Here is a 17,308-nt window from a genome sequence, read left to right as displayed (position 1 = left end):
TGAATTTCTATCCAGATGGAAGGGGTCATATGGTATACATGGTTTTGTACCTTGTTCTTCTTAATTTTTAATAATATTCCAGTGGTCTAGGAGAGCTTTTCACATCAGCATATACAGATATCTCATGCTTTTTAATGGCTGCATAGAATTCCATTCTGTGGATTTACCATAATTTACCTGGTTCTCTGTTGATGAATTCTTCAGCTGGTTTCTCTCTCTCGCTCTCTTTTTTTTTTTTTAGTACTTAACAGTGCTGCGATGTATATGTATATATTTTTGTGTTTATCTTTATTCTTGATAAGCATTTAGGTACATTCTTAAGTTCCTAGCATTATACATTCTGAAATTGTTTTTAGCTGTGAAAGTCGCTCAGTTGTGTCTGACTCTTTGTGACCCCATGGACTATACAGTCCATGGAATTCTTTAGGCCGGAATACTGCAGTGGGTAGCCTATCCCTTCAGGGGCTCTTCCCAACCCAGGAATCGAACTGGGGTCTTCTGCATTGCAGGCAGATTCTTTACCAGCTGAGCTACCAGGGAAGCCCACTTTTTTAAAGCTGTAACCCTATTTAAAATTTATTTTCTAAAGAGACTTTTGATTAAAGACAGAAAGGGTAAGGAGCACTTGAAGTGAAATACAAGTTTGATAAACATACTAACTATGCAATTGTAAGATACTTTTTTATCATGGCTGTAAGTTGCATTCATTTGATAATTCTAATACATCAAAAAATCATTGTTAGAGGAAACACAATGACATATCCAATTTTTATTTTAGGGGTAGGGGGAAGTAAAACTTTCAGAATGCTTTGTGGAGAAGTGTTAAACTTCTCTTCCTTTGTAAAGTGGAAGTGTTTTCCTTGAGCTCAAAACACGGGATTTTAAACATAATATCGACTTGTGTTTATCAGTAATCATAGCAGTCTGATATCGTGTACAATAAATTATGAAACTGCAGAAGCTGGGGAAAGCTATGCCATTGTAGATAATTTGGTGGTTTTGTATGCCCAAAAGCTATTCGCAGATGAGTGGTCCTGTTTGACAAAGAAATTGGGACATAGTCCACTGTGGTCCTTTTGATTTATGAGACTTAAATATTAATAAATGTAAAAAAGAAAATTAAATGGCCCTGGACATCTGTCTGGAAGTCCTGGAGATACTTCCACTGCCCAGGAATCTCTGTATCAAGTATGGGGCAAAAGGCGTCTTTTGAAGCAGAGACTTTGTGGATGGTTCCCATCGATGACTTGGGAAGCTTTTTGTGGTGGCCGGCCTCATGGGCGCCTTCTCTCCAGAGCGTCGTGGGTTCCCGGGACTTTGCTCTTGTCTGTGGCCTCCCTCAGAGCCTCATGGGTCACACACGCTGCGCCATAGACATGTGGCCAATCTTTTTCACGTCACTGCTTCATGAAGGAGCCTTGGGATGTAAGCTGTCTGCAGATTAAAGGAATTGGAGCTTTTTTACTTAATTTAACTTGTCACAGGTCTGACTCATATTCCTCTTACATTCTTCCTATTTTAAGGCTGGCTTTCTGTGTGTCTGGTTCTTGAAGTCACTTTCCTTTTTTTTGCTGGCCTGTCCTTATTTTCTGCATATTGGAGGATCAACATTTCCTTCGATGCCATGGTTACGGGGAGAGCAGAGTCCCTTCTATTTGATTCAGGGACTTCTCTCCTCATGTCCACTTTTCCAGCCATCCAGATGCCAAGTAGTCCGCACTGGGCCCTGCTTGCCTTATTTTCCTCTTCTCTGCTCTCCCCTTGTGGGAGGAGAGCTCAGATTCCCGGCCCTGAGCTTGGGTTCTCATTCCTTGAAACCTGTGTTGGAAATGATGAGCGTTTGGAAGCTCCACAGCCTTTCACACACCCTCTCCCCCAGGATTGCCTCGCTGGGGGCTGCCTTTCCCTTCAGGAGTGTCGCCTCGCTGGGGGCTGCCTTTCCCTTCAGGAGTGTCACCCAGCGGCTCTCTCCACTTACCTCCTGCCAGCTGCACGGGGCTTTGTTTTTGGCCTTGTCTTGGCTGCCGGGCCGCTGCATGATGCATTCACTGGTTTCGGTGCTTTGAGAGGTTCTCTGTTTCTTTGGACAGGACAGAGGAAGACTGTGGCACAGGCTTCTTAGAACTTAAGGATCAAGTGATGTTAAGATATGCATGATTTTTAGTCTCTCTTCACCACATCAGTGATTTTTGGTTTCCTTACCACTGTCACATTTCAAGCTTTCATTGACCACCATCATGGTTTCTGCCGCATCTGCGTAGCAATTGTACTGTTTACTTAATATTTTTCCTTAAAACCACTTTAAACGGATTTTGTTTTTTTTAATTTAATTTTGTCCTTAACAGTGGTATCTGTTAAATCCTGTGTTTGCAGTGCTTACTGCATATTTTAATAGTTGTGAGAAAAGATACATTTATTGAGGTAAAGAGGCGTTATCATCTGAAATGTTTATGTGTAAGATTGTCAGAAGGGTGATGGTGATTGCTGAAAGGATAATACAGACACAGGTAAAGGATACAGGTTTTGCTAATGGAAGTAAAAGATTGAAGAATTTAACCAAATGAGAATGGCTCTGTAAAGCGGAAGGCTCTGCAGAATTCGTCCCGTTGGCAGGACAAGTTAACCTGGTCTTCAGTTCTCATACTGATGTCCTGTTGCCAATGACGGTGCCATCCAGGAACTGGATCCCATCAGGCTCAGCCATTCTCATGGTGTTGACCTCGCTAGGGGCCTCTGGGTTCCTCTCTGTTTTAATGGTGACCTTGCCTGCCCAGCAGTGTGAGTAACTACTCACAGCCTCAGCACATTCCTCTGTATTTATGGCAAGATTGGATGACTTGTAGATCAGCTGCTCAGGCGGGCCATTTTTCTAGCAGACTTCAAGCCTGCCTGAAATCTATTCATTCAGATATGCATAACGGTACACTTCGGTAGACCTTGAAGTAGATTAATAAAATGTAGCTAAAGGGTTTGTACACACCCACAGAAAGAAGGGATCCTTACATGATGAAAAGTAGTTTATCTGTTTTGTCAAAATAGTGTATATTCTTCAAATAAGTGACACTTTCCCCTTCAGACACTTTCTGTTGTAGTCACTGTTTTTGAAGTGTCAGCGGTACACGTCTCACATTCAACCATTCGTATGTGAGCCAAAGTTTGCTTTAGTTGGAGAGATCTATTTTCAGACATAGGAAATTTTCTGGAAATGTAATTTCAGGAAGAAAAGGAAACTGCTAAGTCATTGGAGATTATCTGTAGGTGTATTCATTGTAGAAGATCCCATCTCCTTATTCAAGGACTTGACCCCAGCAGTTACCCCCTTCCCCAGCATCATTTTCCCCCCTCATTAGTGTGCAAATAATATTTAACTTCACTAAAAAATAAACGATCTGACATTCATCCTTCAGTTGCAGCCTCATTCTTTTCTCCCTTTGTAGTAAAATTCACCAGAAGAATTCTCTGTATTCGCTACCTCCAGCTGTGGTTTTTCTTCCCATCTTTCCTTATCTAGTTGAAGTCCATTCTCTCTGAACCTAGCCTTACTTGGCTTCTGGAAGATCCCTGTTGTTCTGATAGTTCTCGGGCCTCACTGTCCCTTCCTTCCCCTCATCCTCAGTCCTCATTGCACTTCCTTCTTATCTCCCTGGTCTTTTGTCACTGGAGTGCCACAGGGCTCATTCCTCAGTAGTTCTCTTTTTCGGACATTTGTCTGGTCTCACCACTTCAGCTTTCATCTGTGTGTGGGTGATCCCTAAATTTTTATCACCTTTGTAGACCTCTTCCCTGAGTTCTCGTCTTAAATATGTAATTGCCAACTCAGTATCTCTACTTGGATGAATAGTAAGCATCTGATCCTCTAGTGTGTCTAAAGTGAAACTCCAGATCTGGCTTCCTAGTCAGCCCTACTCTTTCCACTGTCCTCTTCATCTCAGTTAATGGCAGTTCCTTTGGGCCAGAATCTTTGGAGTCATCCTCACGTCTTCTCTGGAGAAGGGAATGGCAACCACTCCAGTATTCTTGCCTGGAGAATTCCATGGACAGAGGAGGCTGGCTACAGTCCAAGGGGTCACAGAGTCAGGCTTGACTGAGTGACTAACACTTTCACTTTTCTTCCTGTGTAATCTGCACTGAATTTTCAGCAAAATCCTGTTGGCTCACCTTCAGAATCTCACCGCTTCTCATCATTTCACCTCCCTCTCCTATATAAATTGAGATTATTGCAGTAGCCTCCTAACTAGTCCTCCTCCTGCCAACGCAGAAACCAGAGTAGGTGCTTTTAAAATGTCAGATCCTGTGACTCTTCTGCTTGAATCCCACTCAGAGCGGAAGCATTCCTGTGGCCTGTAAGACCCAGCAGATTGTCCCCAACTGTCCGGCATCGTCCCCTGCCACTGCTCCTTCGGGCTGTACCAGCCTCATTTCTATCTCCTTCCAGTAAAATGTAAGCTTCGAGAGTGTAGACACTTAGTTTCTTGATTTTATCATTGTTGTGTTTCCAGTGTCCTGAGAGTGCTTTGAATGAGTGAATAGTTGAGCCGTAGAAGGCATTTGGGTTCATTTTACACTGTGTGTTCATCTCCTGATGGAAGGAAAGCAGAGAGTGTCAAGCGCCAGTTTTACCCATGTACCGCACTGTGGCGTACAAATGAATAAGCTAATACGGCTGGTACCCCCATCTGCAGAAATCCCTCTTCATTTTATTTTTGCCTCTTGCTGTCCCTGCATGATCTAATCTCTTCTGCCTTATCCTAGCTTTGTTTTCCTTCCTCGGGTCCCCGCCCCCTCCTTTCCTTAGTGTTTATCCTCCCTCTAGCCATCCCCCACCCCCCAGCCCTCACCACAGATATATAAGTATAGCACAACATTTTCCTCTTCAGCAGAAAAAAAAAAAATCTCTGGAAATTCCCTGGTCATCACCATAATGTCTTGTCTTCATTCAAAAATAGTTCCTGAAGTGCTACTTTCTCTGTGGAACTTCTCTTAAGATAGCTAAAATATTTTAATCCCTTTTGTCTAAAAGATGATTGCCCTCCTTCCATCTGCTCCCCATTTCATTCTTCTGCATCATATCCAGTCTCACAAGGGATTCATGGTAGTGGGCGCAGAGCTGAGGCTGCTCTCAGAGGTGGGACAGAGCAGATCTTTATAACCCATCAGCTTTATGTGTGTCTCTGGAACTGGTAGGAATGGTTATTTCTCCCTCTGGAGTGTTGCTGAGTTCCCACATGCACAAATCAGTTTTGCATTTCCTCATCAAGTTGGACGCTTTGTCCTTAATCTTTGTTCAGAAATTAAGTATTAAATATTACTTATTAATTGGTAACATTATTAATATTATTTACTTAGTCTGTACCTATTTACGTATAATCACTTTATCGTACGTATTTGTGTGTGTGTAGCATATGCCTTTATTTTTAAAATTAATTATTTTAATTGGAGGATAATTACAATATTGTGATGGTTTTTTGCCATACATTGACATGAATCAGCCATGGGTGTACATGTGTCCCCCCATCCTGAACCCCTTCCCGCCTCCCTCCCCACCCCATCCCTCTGGGTTGTTCCAGAGCACCGGCTCTGAGTGCCCTGCTTCATGCATCCAGCTTGCACTGGTCATCTGTTTCACATATGGTAATGTACATGTTTCAATGCTGTTCTCTCAAATCATCCCCCCTCGCCTTCTCCCACATAGTCCTAAAGTCTGTTTTTTACATCCGTGTGTCTTTTGCTGCCTTGCTTATAGGATTGTCGTTACTGTCTTTCTAAATTCCATATATACATGTTAATATTACAGTTTTTGTGTTTCTCTTTCTGACTGACTTCACTCTGTATAATAGGCTCCAGTTTCATCCACCTCATCAGAACTGACTGAAATGTGTTCCTTTTTATAGCTGAGTAATATTCCATTGTATATATGTACTACAATTTCTTTATCCATTCGTCTGCTGATGGGCATCTAGGTTGCTTCCATGTCCTGGCTGTTGTAAACAGTGCTGCGGTGAACTTTGGGGTACACGTGTCTCAGTTCTCGTTTCCTTGGTGTGTATGCCCAGCAGTGGGATTGCTGGGTCGTGTGGCAGTTCTGTTACGTTTTTTAAGAAATCTGCACACTGTTCTCCATAGTGGCTGTACTAGTTTGCATTCCACCAACAGTGTAGGAGGGTTCCCTTTTCTCCACACCCATCATATGTGTTTTATGTATGCACTTGTTCATTAGTCATCACAGAGAGGTTGGAGGAGTAATGGACAGAAGGATGAAGAACACGGTGAATGTTAAGATGATCATGTGTATATGTATAAAGAGTAACCAAATTCAGTATTGCTGCACATTAGTTTGGCTCGACTACAGTCCACCCAGGTAGCAGGCTCACCTGAACCCCACCCATCTCCCCTGGCTTCTGTATTTCCATCTCTGTCTCTCCCAGAGTTTGGGAGAGAGTGAAGGACAGGGAAGCCTGGTGTGCTGCAGTCCATGGGGTTGCAAAGAGTCAGACACAACTGAGCAACTGAATAACATCATCAGCTCTCTCTCTCTGTCTCTGTCCCTGTGTCTAGAATACTTTCTTGTTGAAAGACTTGAGAATTGACCTGAGGGCTTGTTCTGGCTCCAGGTGCTCAGCAGCTTACCGTGTGAAGCAGGCTGGGAATTCTGGGCAGTTAATGCCTCTGGATAGCCCTTAACCTTTGTTGATTGGGAGACAGTGGATAAATATCTTAGCTTCCTCTTCCACTGCTGGGACCACCTGAAGCCCCTTCTGCATGGAGTCATCTTCCAGGTGTCCCCAGAGGGGTAAATGCTCCTGAAGGTACCCTCTATGGCCTCCTCCCCTTCTCTGTCCCCCTTTTCCACTTGCCTGCCAGTGCTTCCAGAGATGACCTCCCCTATGGACACCCCACTCAGATTTGTGTGTCAACCTCAATGGGTTAAAAATTGTTAATTGAAGAGTGATCAATCATAAGTAAATGGTCGAAAGATAATGGATTCAAAAGTAGAGTTTGAATTCCACTTATTAATAGCATGACAGTCTGTTATATGCATTATATGATAATATACATTATTATGCCTGTATAATAAGAGTGTTTTCGTTTACTTATGTCTGTGTGCAGATGGTTTGGGACCATGACTCCCAAAGTAGAATGTGAGAGTTGCTTGCTTACTTCACTGAATAGTTTTCTGGTCCTACTACCTTAGAAAGATGCCTTGACTTGGAGTTTCTGTGTGATATGATTTTAATTTGAAACTGTTTTATTTCTCCCTTCCTTTATTCCTTTTGAATCCCTACTTTTTAAAATGCTAGAAACATTTCATAGTAATAGGTAACGTTTAACCTGGGAACAACTGCAATGAAGTGTTAACGTTTTACAGATTAGCATATAAAAAACTATAGCAATGGCATTGCCATCTTTGGGAAATGTTATAGACTACTTAAACAAGATTTCCCCCAAGGTTCTACTTGTAAAATGTGGCTGAGTATCCTCAGAAAAGTTACTCAGGAGTTAAAATTCTTTATGTGTCAACTATTTTTAGAAGGATTTTAGCAATATACTGTGCTCTTCTTGATAGAATGGACCCAAGTTATCCTCTGTGCTCTGTGAGCGACTGGCATGCATTGTACAGTTTGTGCACTGTATTGCCAACAGGTCAGATGGGCATTCATTTAACAGTGTTCATCTCTGTCCTTGATACATGTTTTTCCTGCTATCTCTTATCTTCTTTAGCTGGTCCCTATTGCTGCTTCTGATTTTGTTTTCTTACCTAGCGAAAAACTTTAAGATTTTGATGGGGAATTCAGTAAGAGGTCTTCTTAAATTGCCCACTCTCATTCTGATACCTTGGTGACAACTGGATGGGCCTAGCCAGGAATGGAGTCAAGCAATGCAAAAGGGACTTTGCACATATCACTGAAACAGGCTTGGCAGGCATGTTTATCATTTTTGAGGTCAAAGAGCTCACAATGCTAGATGGTAGCTTTAAATTTTTAACCCTAAGAAAGAAGCTCTGTGGAGAAGGGTGGTCCTGGCTGATAGGTAATTTTGCCCAGAAGAAAATCAGACGTGTGATGTAGCGATATGGTGTATCTTGCTTCTTATTGTGTATTTTGGTAAAATTGTTAGCCCTTTAAAGTAAGGGTACAGTTTTTAGGCTTGCGCCTAGGAAGTGCCCTATCGATATTTGTTAATTACATCGTGATGGGGTCACAAAGAGTCTGACACAACTGAGTGACTGAGCACACACACAGTTATATTGTGATAAGGGAAATATGAGACAGACATCTTGATAAGTTTCTTTTAAGGTTAAACGGATAGTTTTAGGAACTTTCCTGGCTGTCCAGTGGTTTAGACTCCCAAGTTTCCACTGCAGGGGTCATGGGTTCAAGGATCCCTGATCGGGAACTAGGATCCTCTCTGCGGTGCTGTGCCCAGTCTCTCAGTCGTGTCTGACTCTCTGCGACCACAGACGATAGCCTGCCAGGCTCCTCTGTTCATGGGGATTCTCCAGGCAAGAATACTAGAGTGGGTTGCCAGGCTCTCCTCCAGGGGATCGTCCCAACCCAGGGATAGAACCCAGGGCCTCCCGCATTGCAGGAGGATTCTTTACCCTCTGAGCCACTACGGAAGCCCTGGATCCCCAGTGCAAAAAAAGAGAGAGGCAGAGATAGTTTTCAAAAGTGTTAGTGTGTTATTAGTTATTGACTTTTCTTGCTCATATGTTTTCCAATACTGTATGCTGTAAGTGATTGGTAATGCTGTTGCTAATTTGGTATCCTGTGTTAAGGGAGTGGTTTTACTAAACATTTAATATACCAGTACTTTGTACCAATTGTAAAGATTGTAAATTTAAACTATAACAATTGTAATTATAAAACATTAAATGTGTAGTAAATATTCACAGCTGGTGAGTCTGAACGTTAACTTCTATAACACATTCCTAAGGTGGGAAATAATACCACCACCTCGATCCCCACCTGGGAAATGCAGTGTGCACGTCAACTGGTTGAATTCTCCAGGGTGTTTTGCTGGTAAATAAAGTGATTTGATCTCAGCCCAACACCTCCCTAGTCTTAGTTGACTGTGGAATCTTTATGTGTGTAACCTTAACTCCCGTGGGACAGTTTCAAAAATACTGTTTTAGAGAATGCTGTATAGGCAGTCCATACTTTGTGTGGTTCTGATTTGCACAGATTTCAGTCACCATGCAAAGGAAAACTGTTTCTCTGGTTATAGCACTTCTGACACCAAATGTGTGGGTTTTCTACACTCAATTCTCTGTAGACACCAACTGGGTGTCTTACAATTTAATTCAACTCTGACAGTGATTACCTGGAGTTAGAGTAGACCCCACAGGTTAACTGTGAAATGTTCCATATTTGGGGGTCTTCCCTGGTGGCTCAGTGGTAAAGAATCTGCCTGCCCATGCAGGAGACACGGGTTTGATCCCTGGGTCGGAAAGATGCCATCTGAGAAGGAAATGGCAACCCACTCCATTATTCTTGCCTGGACAATCCCATGGACAGAGCAGCATGGTAGGTTACAGTCCATGGGGTTGCAAAGAGTCGGACATGACTTAGCAACTATACAACATCACCACCATAGGTTAAGGGCTCAGTCCAACTAATCTGCTCCCCTTACTTCAGACACCAATCACAAATAGTGAATTCGTGGGTTATGTCCATTTCTGTCTGACTTGGCTGCACATTGGGGGTTTCCATGACTCCCTATTTAGGTTTGATAATTTGCTCTGATGGCTCACAGAACCCAGGGAAGCACTTTCCTTTGTGCTATTCTTTATATAATTATAAAGGATATTATAAAGATTATAAATGAATAACCAGATGAAGAGGTACGTAGGGCAAGGTCCCTACCCTTTGGAATTGGGGATATGCCACTCTTCTGGCCCCTGAATGCATTCACCAACCCTGAAGCACTCCAAACCCTTTGGGTAGGGTTTTTAATAGAAGCTTCACTATGTAGACATGATAGATTAAATCATTGGCCATTGGTGATTTTTTTTTTTTTAATTTCCAACTTCTCTCCCTTCCTTGAAGGTTGGACATGGGCTGAAAACTCTAAATCTCTAAACACACAGTTGGTTGGGCAACTTGACCATTGTGAAGCTATCCATGGTCCCGTCCAGGGTCACCGTATTAGCATAAACTCAAGTGTGGTTGAGAGGGGCTTGTTATGAATAACAAAAGACGCTCCTCTGTCACTCAGGAACTTTACAAAGGTTTTAGGTACTGTTGTGCAAGGAACCAGGAAGGAAGACCAAATATATATTTCTCCTTACATCACTGTATCATCATGGTTTAGTTAAATACCAGTCCCCCAATAACACGATTCAAATTTTGGCCACCATGATATATTAACTGTGCAGATAAAGAACAGAGTTTGCTGCTAGCTCTTCAGTTTGCAGGTCAGCAAGTCAGTATGTCAGTGACAGCTGGGCATCTGTCCTTCAGCTCACGCCCAGACAGGAAAGGGTGTTGTGCTGCATCCTGCTTTCCCACCGATAAAGCCGACATCTTACCCATCTTACATACAAAGCGGGGTGATCAAAAGAGGGAAGTGGTCAATAAAGACGAAAGTCCAGCGAAGAACAAAAAGTGATGTTTCTGGAAGTGAAATGTAAATTGAGCATAAATGAAATAGTAAAATGAGTAACTGACGGTAAGAGTGTTGACCCTGCCTCCCCTTGAGAGGCTCTGGATGTGCAGCCAGAAGCACTCAGTGAAGGTACACTTAAGAGCATCATATTTTAAATTACAGTGTACTAAATAAATGTTTTACTAATTTTTCATTTCTCTATACATTACAATTAACAGTAAGAGTGTTTTCACAACATTTTTGAAGCTCAAGGGACAGTTGTGATTTTCCCAACGATTACTAAGATAGCTTTGTGTGGTTTCAACTTGTCTAAGTATTTTTATGGTCCCACACTACCATGCAAAGCAAGGACTGCCTGGATTTTTCTTGTATTTGCCAATCATCTATCATCTGACCTCTAGTGGAAATAAAGAAAAATTACAAAATGAACTTTGAGGAACTTAAAATAATACATTTTCTTCAGAATGGATCTAATAGGTAAAAATCCCTGCATATTACAGACTTTACACTTTGCCCTTACAGTGTGTTTTGAAATAGTATGGTGCACTATTTGCTGCTGACTTTTCTGGACAACTCAGCACTACCCATTTTGCTTTTGTTGAGTACTTCTGATTTGTAATTTTGTTGAAGTTCTTTGAAATCTGCCTGTAGGGATACTTGTTAAGGATTATGTCAAGGTTTCTGTGATCCAAACCTCTACTCTGACTCATCCTTTATTGAGAATGAAAAAGCCTGCTAAGGGTGTTGAGTAGACCTCTCAGAAACTTTTGTTTCTGTTCCAACAGGAAGTTCTCTAAGATGAATCCTTGCTCTTGGCTTGGCTCTGCATGTAATCTCTTCCCTTAGGTTTGGGCACTGAAGACTGTTTACAAGAGGAGAAAGGTTACTAGGGCACTGGATCTACTTGAGTTGATTCCTGTCCTTTGTAGCTGACTCATCACTGAAGTGTCCTCAATATAAAAGTTTATGACTTGCTGTTGTATTTTATCCCAGGGTGTGATTTTTTAGCCCTTTATACATTAAATCTTCTGTAGATGTCATTCAGTTCAGTTCAGTTGCTCATTCGTGTCCAGCTCTTTGCGACCCCACGAATTGCAGCATGCCAGGCCTCCCTGTCCATCACCAACTCCTGGAGTTCACTCAAACTCATGTCCATCGAGTCAGTGATGCCATCCAGCCATCTCATCCTCTGTTGTCCCCTTCTCCTCCTGCCCCCAATCCCTCCCAGCATCAGGGTCTTTTCCAGTGAGTCAACTCTTCGCATGAGGTGGCCAAAGTATTGGAGTTTCAGCTTTAGCATCAGTCCTTCCATTGAACACCCAGGACAGATCTCCTTTAGGATGGACTGGTTGGACCTCCTTGCAGTCCAAGGGACTCTGAAGAGTCTTCGCCAACACCACAGTTCAAAAGCATCAATTCTTCAGTGCTCAGCTTTCTTCACAGTCCAACTCTCACATCCATACATGACCACTGAAAAAACCATAGCCTTGACTAGACATTAGACCCTAGAAAATGTAGCTTTCCTTCCCATACTCACAGTGGACAACAGAACTGTGAGCTGGGCTATTGGTTCATCTTTTAAAAATCTGTTTCAACCTATAATCTATTTAATCTATGTATTCTTCTAGTAGATAACCCCACTTGGAAAATTAAGATAGGAACACTTAGAAGCTACAAGAAAGGAGAACAGAATAAATGGGCATAATATATAAATTTGTAATGAACAGAGATCCTTTTTTGTACAATACGGTTATAAATACCTATGACTAAATTTGAACAGTCAATAATACTACATTCTTTTTCATTAACAAAAAGTATGGACATTTCAAAATAAGATCTTGAAAGAAAAAGTCATCTGTTATTTATTTTTTCCACATCACATCCGTTTTCTATCCCTTTATATCTGCAAAATTCACATTTAATTTGAGTATGGTAGAATATTGGCCAGGATAGTAGCCCAAACTAATGCCTCTCTAATGTGCTTGGAATTTCTGCTTTCTGTCAACCAGTAAATATTCTTTGAGCATCTACTGTATAGTCAGCTTTAGGTAGATCAGAGGAGAATAGGAAATTCTAAGTTATTAGTGAAGTGAAAGTTGCTCAGTCATGTCAGATTCTTTGTGACCCCATGGACTGTATAGTCCATGAGAATCCTCCTGGAGTCTCCAGGCCAGAATACTGGAGTGGGTAGCCTTTCCCTTCTCCAGGGATTCTTCCCAACCCAGGGATCGAACCCAGGTCTCCCACATTGCAGACGGATTCTTTACCAGCTGAGCCACAAGGGAAGCAACTATTACTCATATCTTTAAGAAATGTGAAGTCTAATTGGAGTAACAAAGTTTTCACAGGAAGCAACTGTGAATAAGGCATTGCCCTAGCCTCTCTGCTAGGGCTTTAGATCAATAGTTCCTTAACTGCCATTCTCTACTGAGCAAAAGAATTGCCTGGGGAGTTAGTTAAAAATGAAGATTATTAGGTACCACCCATTAACTTTTCCCTGTAGATCTAAGGTGGGGCTCAATAATGTATTTTTTTCTTTTAAGAAAAAATAAGCAGCTCTTTTCACCCAAGATCCTGGTGTCACCATGGCCACCGCCCCTCCTGGTGTACTTGTAAGAACAAGCTCTATTCAAAGTCTGGCTTCGGTCGAGGTGTGTCCATGATGCTAAGATCCACATCTTTGACCTGGGGCAGAAGAGGCCAAAAGAAGCTGAGTTCCCACTCTGTGGCCACAGTGTCAGATGCGTAGGAGCCACTCTCCTCTGAAGCCCTGGAGGCTGCCCGTATTTGTGCCAGCAAGTACATGGTGAAAAGCAGTGGCAAAGATGGCATTCATATCCAAATGTGGCTCCACCCCTTCCATGTTATCCACAGGAACAAGACACTATGCTGTGCTGGAGCTAATGGGCTCCAGACAGGTATGCACAGTGGCCAGGGTTGACACTGGCCAAGTCACGGTGTCGATCCGCACCAAGCTGCGTAACAAGGAGCATGTGAGTAAGGCCCTCCCTAGGGCCAAGTTCAAGTTCCCTGGCTGCCAGAAGATCCACATCTCCAAGAAGTGGAGATTTACTAAGTATAATGCCAGTGAATTTGAAAACATGATAGAAAAGCGGCCCATCTAGGGTGGCTGTGGAGTCAAATACATCCCTGATAATGTTCCCCTGGACAAATGGTGGGCCCTGCGCTCATTAGAGCCTGGCACAGTCCTCTCCTTACGCGTGCCCACCAGTATATCCTACTTTGCTATCAAAGCAAAACAAAAATAATAATTAAAAAAAAAAACACAGTAAAAAGATGTAGAAAGTTGCATGGTGAAAGCAATTGTCCCTCCCCTCCATTCTGTATCCATTCAGCTTTCTCTTACATGTTTTTTTGCAGATGGTTCCACACATTATACTCTGCATTTGCAGGCATGCAGGCATGGGTGGGTGGGGGCGTTCTCTTCTGCACCTGGCTTTTGTTGCTTTCCAGCATGTCTTGGAGATCTTTCCATATCCCTTCTTGCAGATCTGCCTCATTCTTTTGAAAGGCTGCCTCGCACAGCCTGTAAAAGCTCCACAGGAGACTCTAATGCATAGCCAGGTTTGGAGGCCACAGATAGACTGAGTGTTAAATGGGTTTAGAAAAAGTTTTCTTAGATGTTAACTCCTTAAGTCTTGTGGTTTCTCAGCAAGGAACTGAACTCTGCAAATGTTTCTCATACTTCTAGATTCAAGTTGCTTTAGGACAGATTTTTGTATGGTTTTTACTTTTAGTTATTAGGATGTGAGAGTTGGGCTATAAAGAAAGCTGAGCACTGAAGAATTGATTGCTTTTGAACTGTGGTGTTGGAGAAGACTCTTGAGAGTCCCTTGGACTGCAAGGAGATTAAAGCAGTCAATCCTAAAGGATATCAGTCCTGATTATTCATTGGAAGGACTGATGCTGAAGCTGAAACTCCAATACTCTGGCCACCTGATGGGAAGAACTGACTCATTTGAAAAGACCCTGATGCTGGGAAGGATTGAAGGCAGGAGGAGAAGGGGATGACAGAGGATGAGCTGGTTGGATGACATCACTGACTCAATGGACATGAGTTTGAGTAAACTCTGCGAGTTGGTGATGGACAGGGAGGCCTGGTGTGCTGCAGTCCATGGGGTCGCAAAGAGCTGGACACGACTGAACAACTGAACTGAACTGAGAAATCATCAGTGAAAAATACACGAAGGCATTTATGAAATCAAGATTTTTTTAATCCTATAGCTGCAGATGTGGAGTTTAAATTTATCATTAAATTAATTATTAAAACATACATGAAGGCAGTAATGTATATACTGATGGCATAGTTCTTAATTCTTCCTTTATTAACTTAAGGACATTTCTAAACATACCTTTATATAATTGTTTCTGTTTATCCTTTATCATCATGACAAGTTTTTTCTCCCCCAGGATGATTTACAAAGTTCTTACTAAATTCTGAAATAATATTCATTTTGGGATGGCATTTATTTGCTCTTTCACTGGTTATAAATAGAAGTATAGTCTATCTCCATGAAATAGCAAATCTGCTGGGCACTGTTTGCATTATAGCTTTCCTTAGCCACTATAGACATATCCCACACATAGCCGGACAAGCCTAAAGTAGATTGCTAAAGAGGAGAACAGCATATGCTATGCTATGCTAAGTCACTTTAGTCGTGTCCAACTCTGTGTGACCCCATAGACGGCAGCCCACCAGGCTCTCCCGTCCCTGGGATTCTCCAGGCAAGAACATTGGAGTGGGTTGCCATTTCCTTCTCCGATGCATGAAAGTGAAAAGAGAAAGTGAAGTCGCTCAGTCGTGTCCGACTCTTAGCGACCCCATGGACTGCAGCCTACCAGGCTCCTCCGTCCATGGGATTTTCCAGGCAAGAGTACTGGAGTTGGGTGCCATTAATAGGAACAGGTTCCATTCCAGGAGCGGGTTCGTAAGTACAGTTTGTTTGCAAGTCCAATAAAGTTAGCCTAGGTACCCAGCTAACACAGTTGGCTACACAGCACTGTACTGTAATATGTTTATAATACTTTTCACGCAAATAATACGTAAAAGCTAAACACAAAAAATAAACATTTTTAATCTTATAGTACCTTGAAAAGTATAGTAGTACTTTGCTTTCTGATAGTTCAGTTGGTAAAGAATCCGCCTGCACAGTAGGAGACCCCATTTCGATTCCTGGGTTGGAAAAACCCACTGGAGATGATATAGGCTACCACTCCATATTCTTGGGCTTCCCTTGTGGCCCAGCTGGTAGAGAATCCACCCGCAATGAGGGAGACGTAGGTTTTGTCCCTGGGTTGGGAAGATCCCCTGGAGGAGGGAACAGCTGTCCACTCCAGTATCCTGTCCTGGAGAATTCCGTAGACTGTATAGTCCATCAGATCACAAAGAGTTGGACACAACTGAGCCACTTTCACAAAGATCCTTTATTTACCATTTATATCGCCTCCTCTATGTTTTCAGGTGTCAGGCAGTGACAAGCAGAACAAGCATGTTTTCTGCGCTCTGGGGGGTAAATAGTGTAACATAAATTATATTTGATGTGTATGTTTCACACATTCATCCTAGTACAAGTTTTATTAGAAGGATACCAGCAGGATTTTCAGTTTTTTGAAGGGTGTGTTTTGTATCAGTGAGCTCATCTCTTGGTTCTTCAGTCCCTCTTATTTTCCTGTCATGTTCTTTGTTCAATTCCTTAAAAAAAAAAGTTTTATTTATTTGACTGCACCAGGTCTTAATTGCAGCACATAGGATCTAGTTCCCTGACCAGGGATCAAACCCTAGCCCACTGCATTGGGAGCATGAAGTCTTAGCCACTGGACCACCAAGAAATCCCAGTTCAATTCCTTTTTATATCGTCTTCCTCCCTCACCCTTGGTAACCTGAATGTTCTTAGTTAGCTGGCTGGAAATAACTCAGGAAGCCGTTAGGACGGTTGGAAGGATGAGCCAACTGTTAGAGGCAGGAAGAGTGTCACATTTTTTCTGAGATTATTATGAACTGAAAGAATTTGGTTCAGTATGCACTTCATTCAAAATCCTTGTTAAATATAGTTAAGCACAAAATATGCCAGTAAATAGCTTTAATGTGTCAAAAATAAAATCTTCAATGTCATGCTCAACTTGTAAGGAAAAGCAGTTAATTTTATCAACACCATTTATATGTCAGCAAGAGAATAACAGGAGTTGGTTTTTTCTGAACCAAAGATTTAATTTAAAATTGCCAGTTTGGTTTTCAGTGAAAATATTTCATACATGCAAATTACAAATTTTTGCTTTAGCTGATACCTGACAATAAAGTATCTTAGGGTTAAAACACTGCATAAAACGTAATTTAGATGTGAAAATGGCTGTTGGCATTCTAGTATAGTTTTAACAGGAATGTCAACCTGTTAAGCCAGTATCAATAAGCAAAGTAAGGTTTTTGGACCTGCAAAACAATTGTTCTACAGTTTCATTCTAAATATTCTGTTTATTAACAATTACTTTGCTTAACTTTGAGGGAGATACTGTCATATCCATCCTTACAGTCAAAGAACAGACAAGGAAAGTTACCCAAAGTCTATATATAGTTGTACATATTCAGGATTTTAACATAGGTAGACTGACTCCAGAGAACTCAACCATCAAAACGTAATTAAAAATTGAAAAAGAATTATCTTCTTTTTCCTTTTAAGAATGGCCA

General features: G+C 41.9%; 1 protein-coding gene and 1 pseudogene across 1 annotated transcript in view; both read left to right on the top strand.

Annotated features, from left to right (window-relative positions):
* The window catches only part of KDM7A (lysine demethylase 7A), a gene marked incomplete at its 5' end in the record, with an annotated part of 78,249 nt that overhangs the window by 11,830 nt on the left and 49,111 nt on the right, over positions 1-17,308 (top strand).
* LOC102404948 lies at positions 11,070-14,479 on the top strand (annotated as a pseudogene).

This window comes from Bubalus bubalis, chromosome 8 (genome assembly GCF_019923935.1).
Source record: "Bubalus bubalis isolate 160015118507 breed Murrah chromosome 8, NDDB_SH_1, whole genome shotgun sequence".
Lineage (NCBI taxonomy): Eukaryota > Metazoa > Chordata > Mammalia > Artiodactyla > Bovidae > Bubalus > Bubalus bubalis.
The sequence above is the reverse complement of the archived record's forward strand: the minus strand, read 5'-3'. Positions and strand labels throughout refer to the sequence as shown.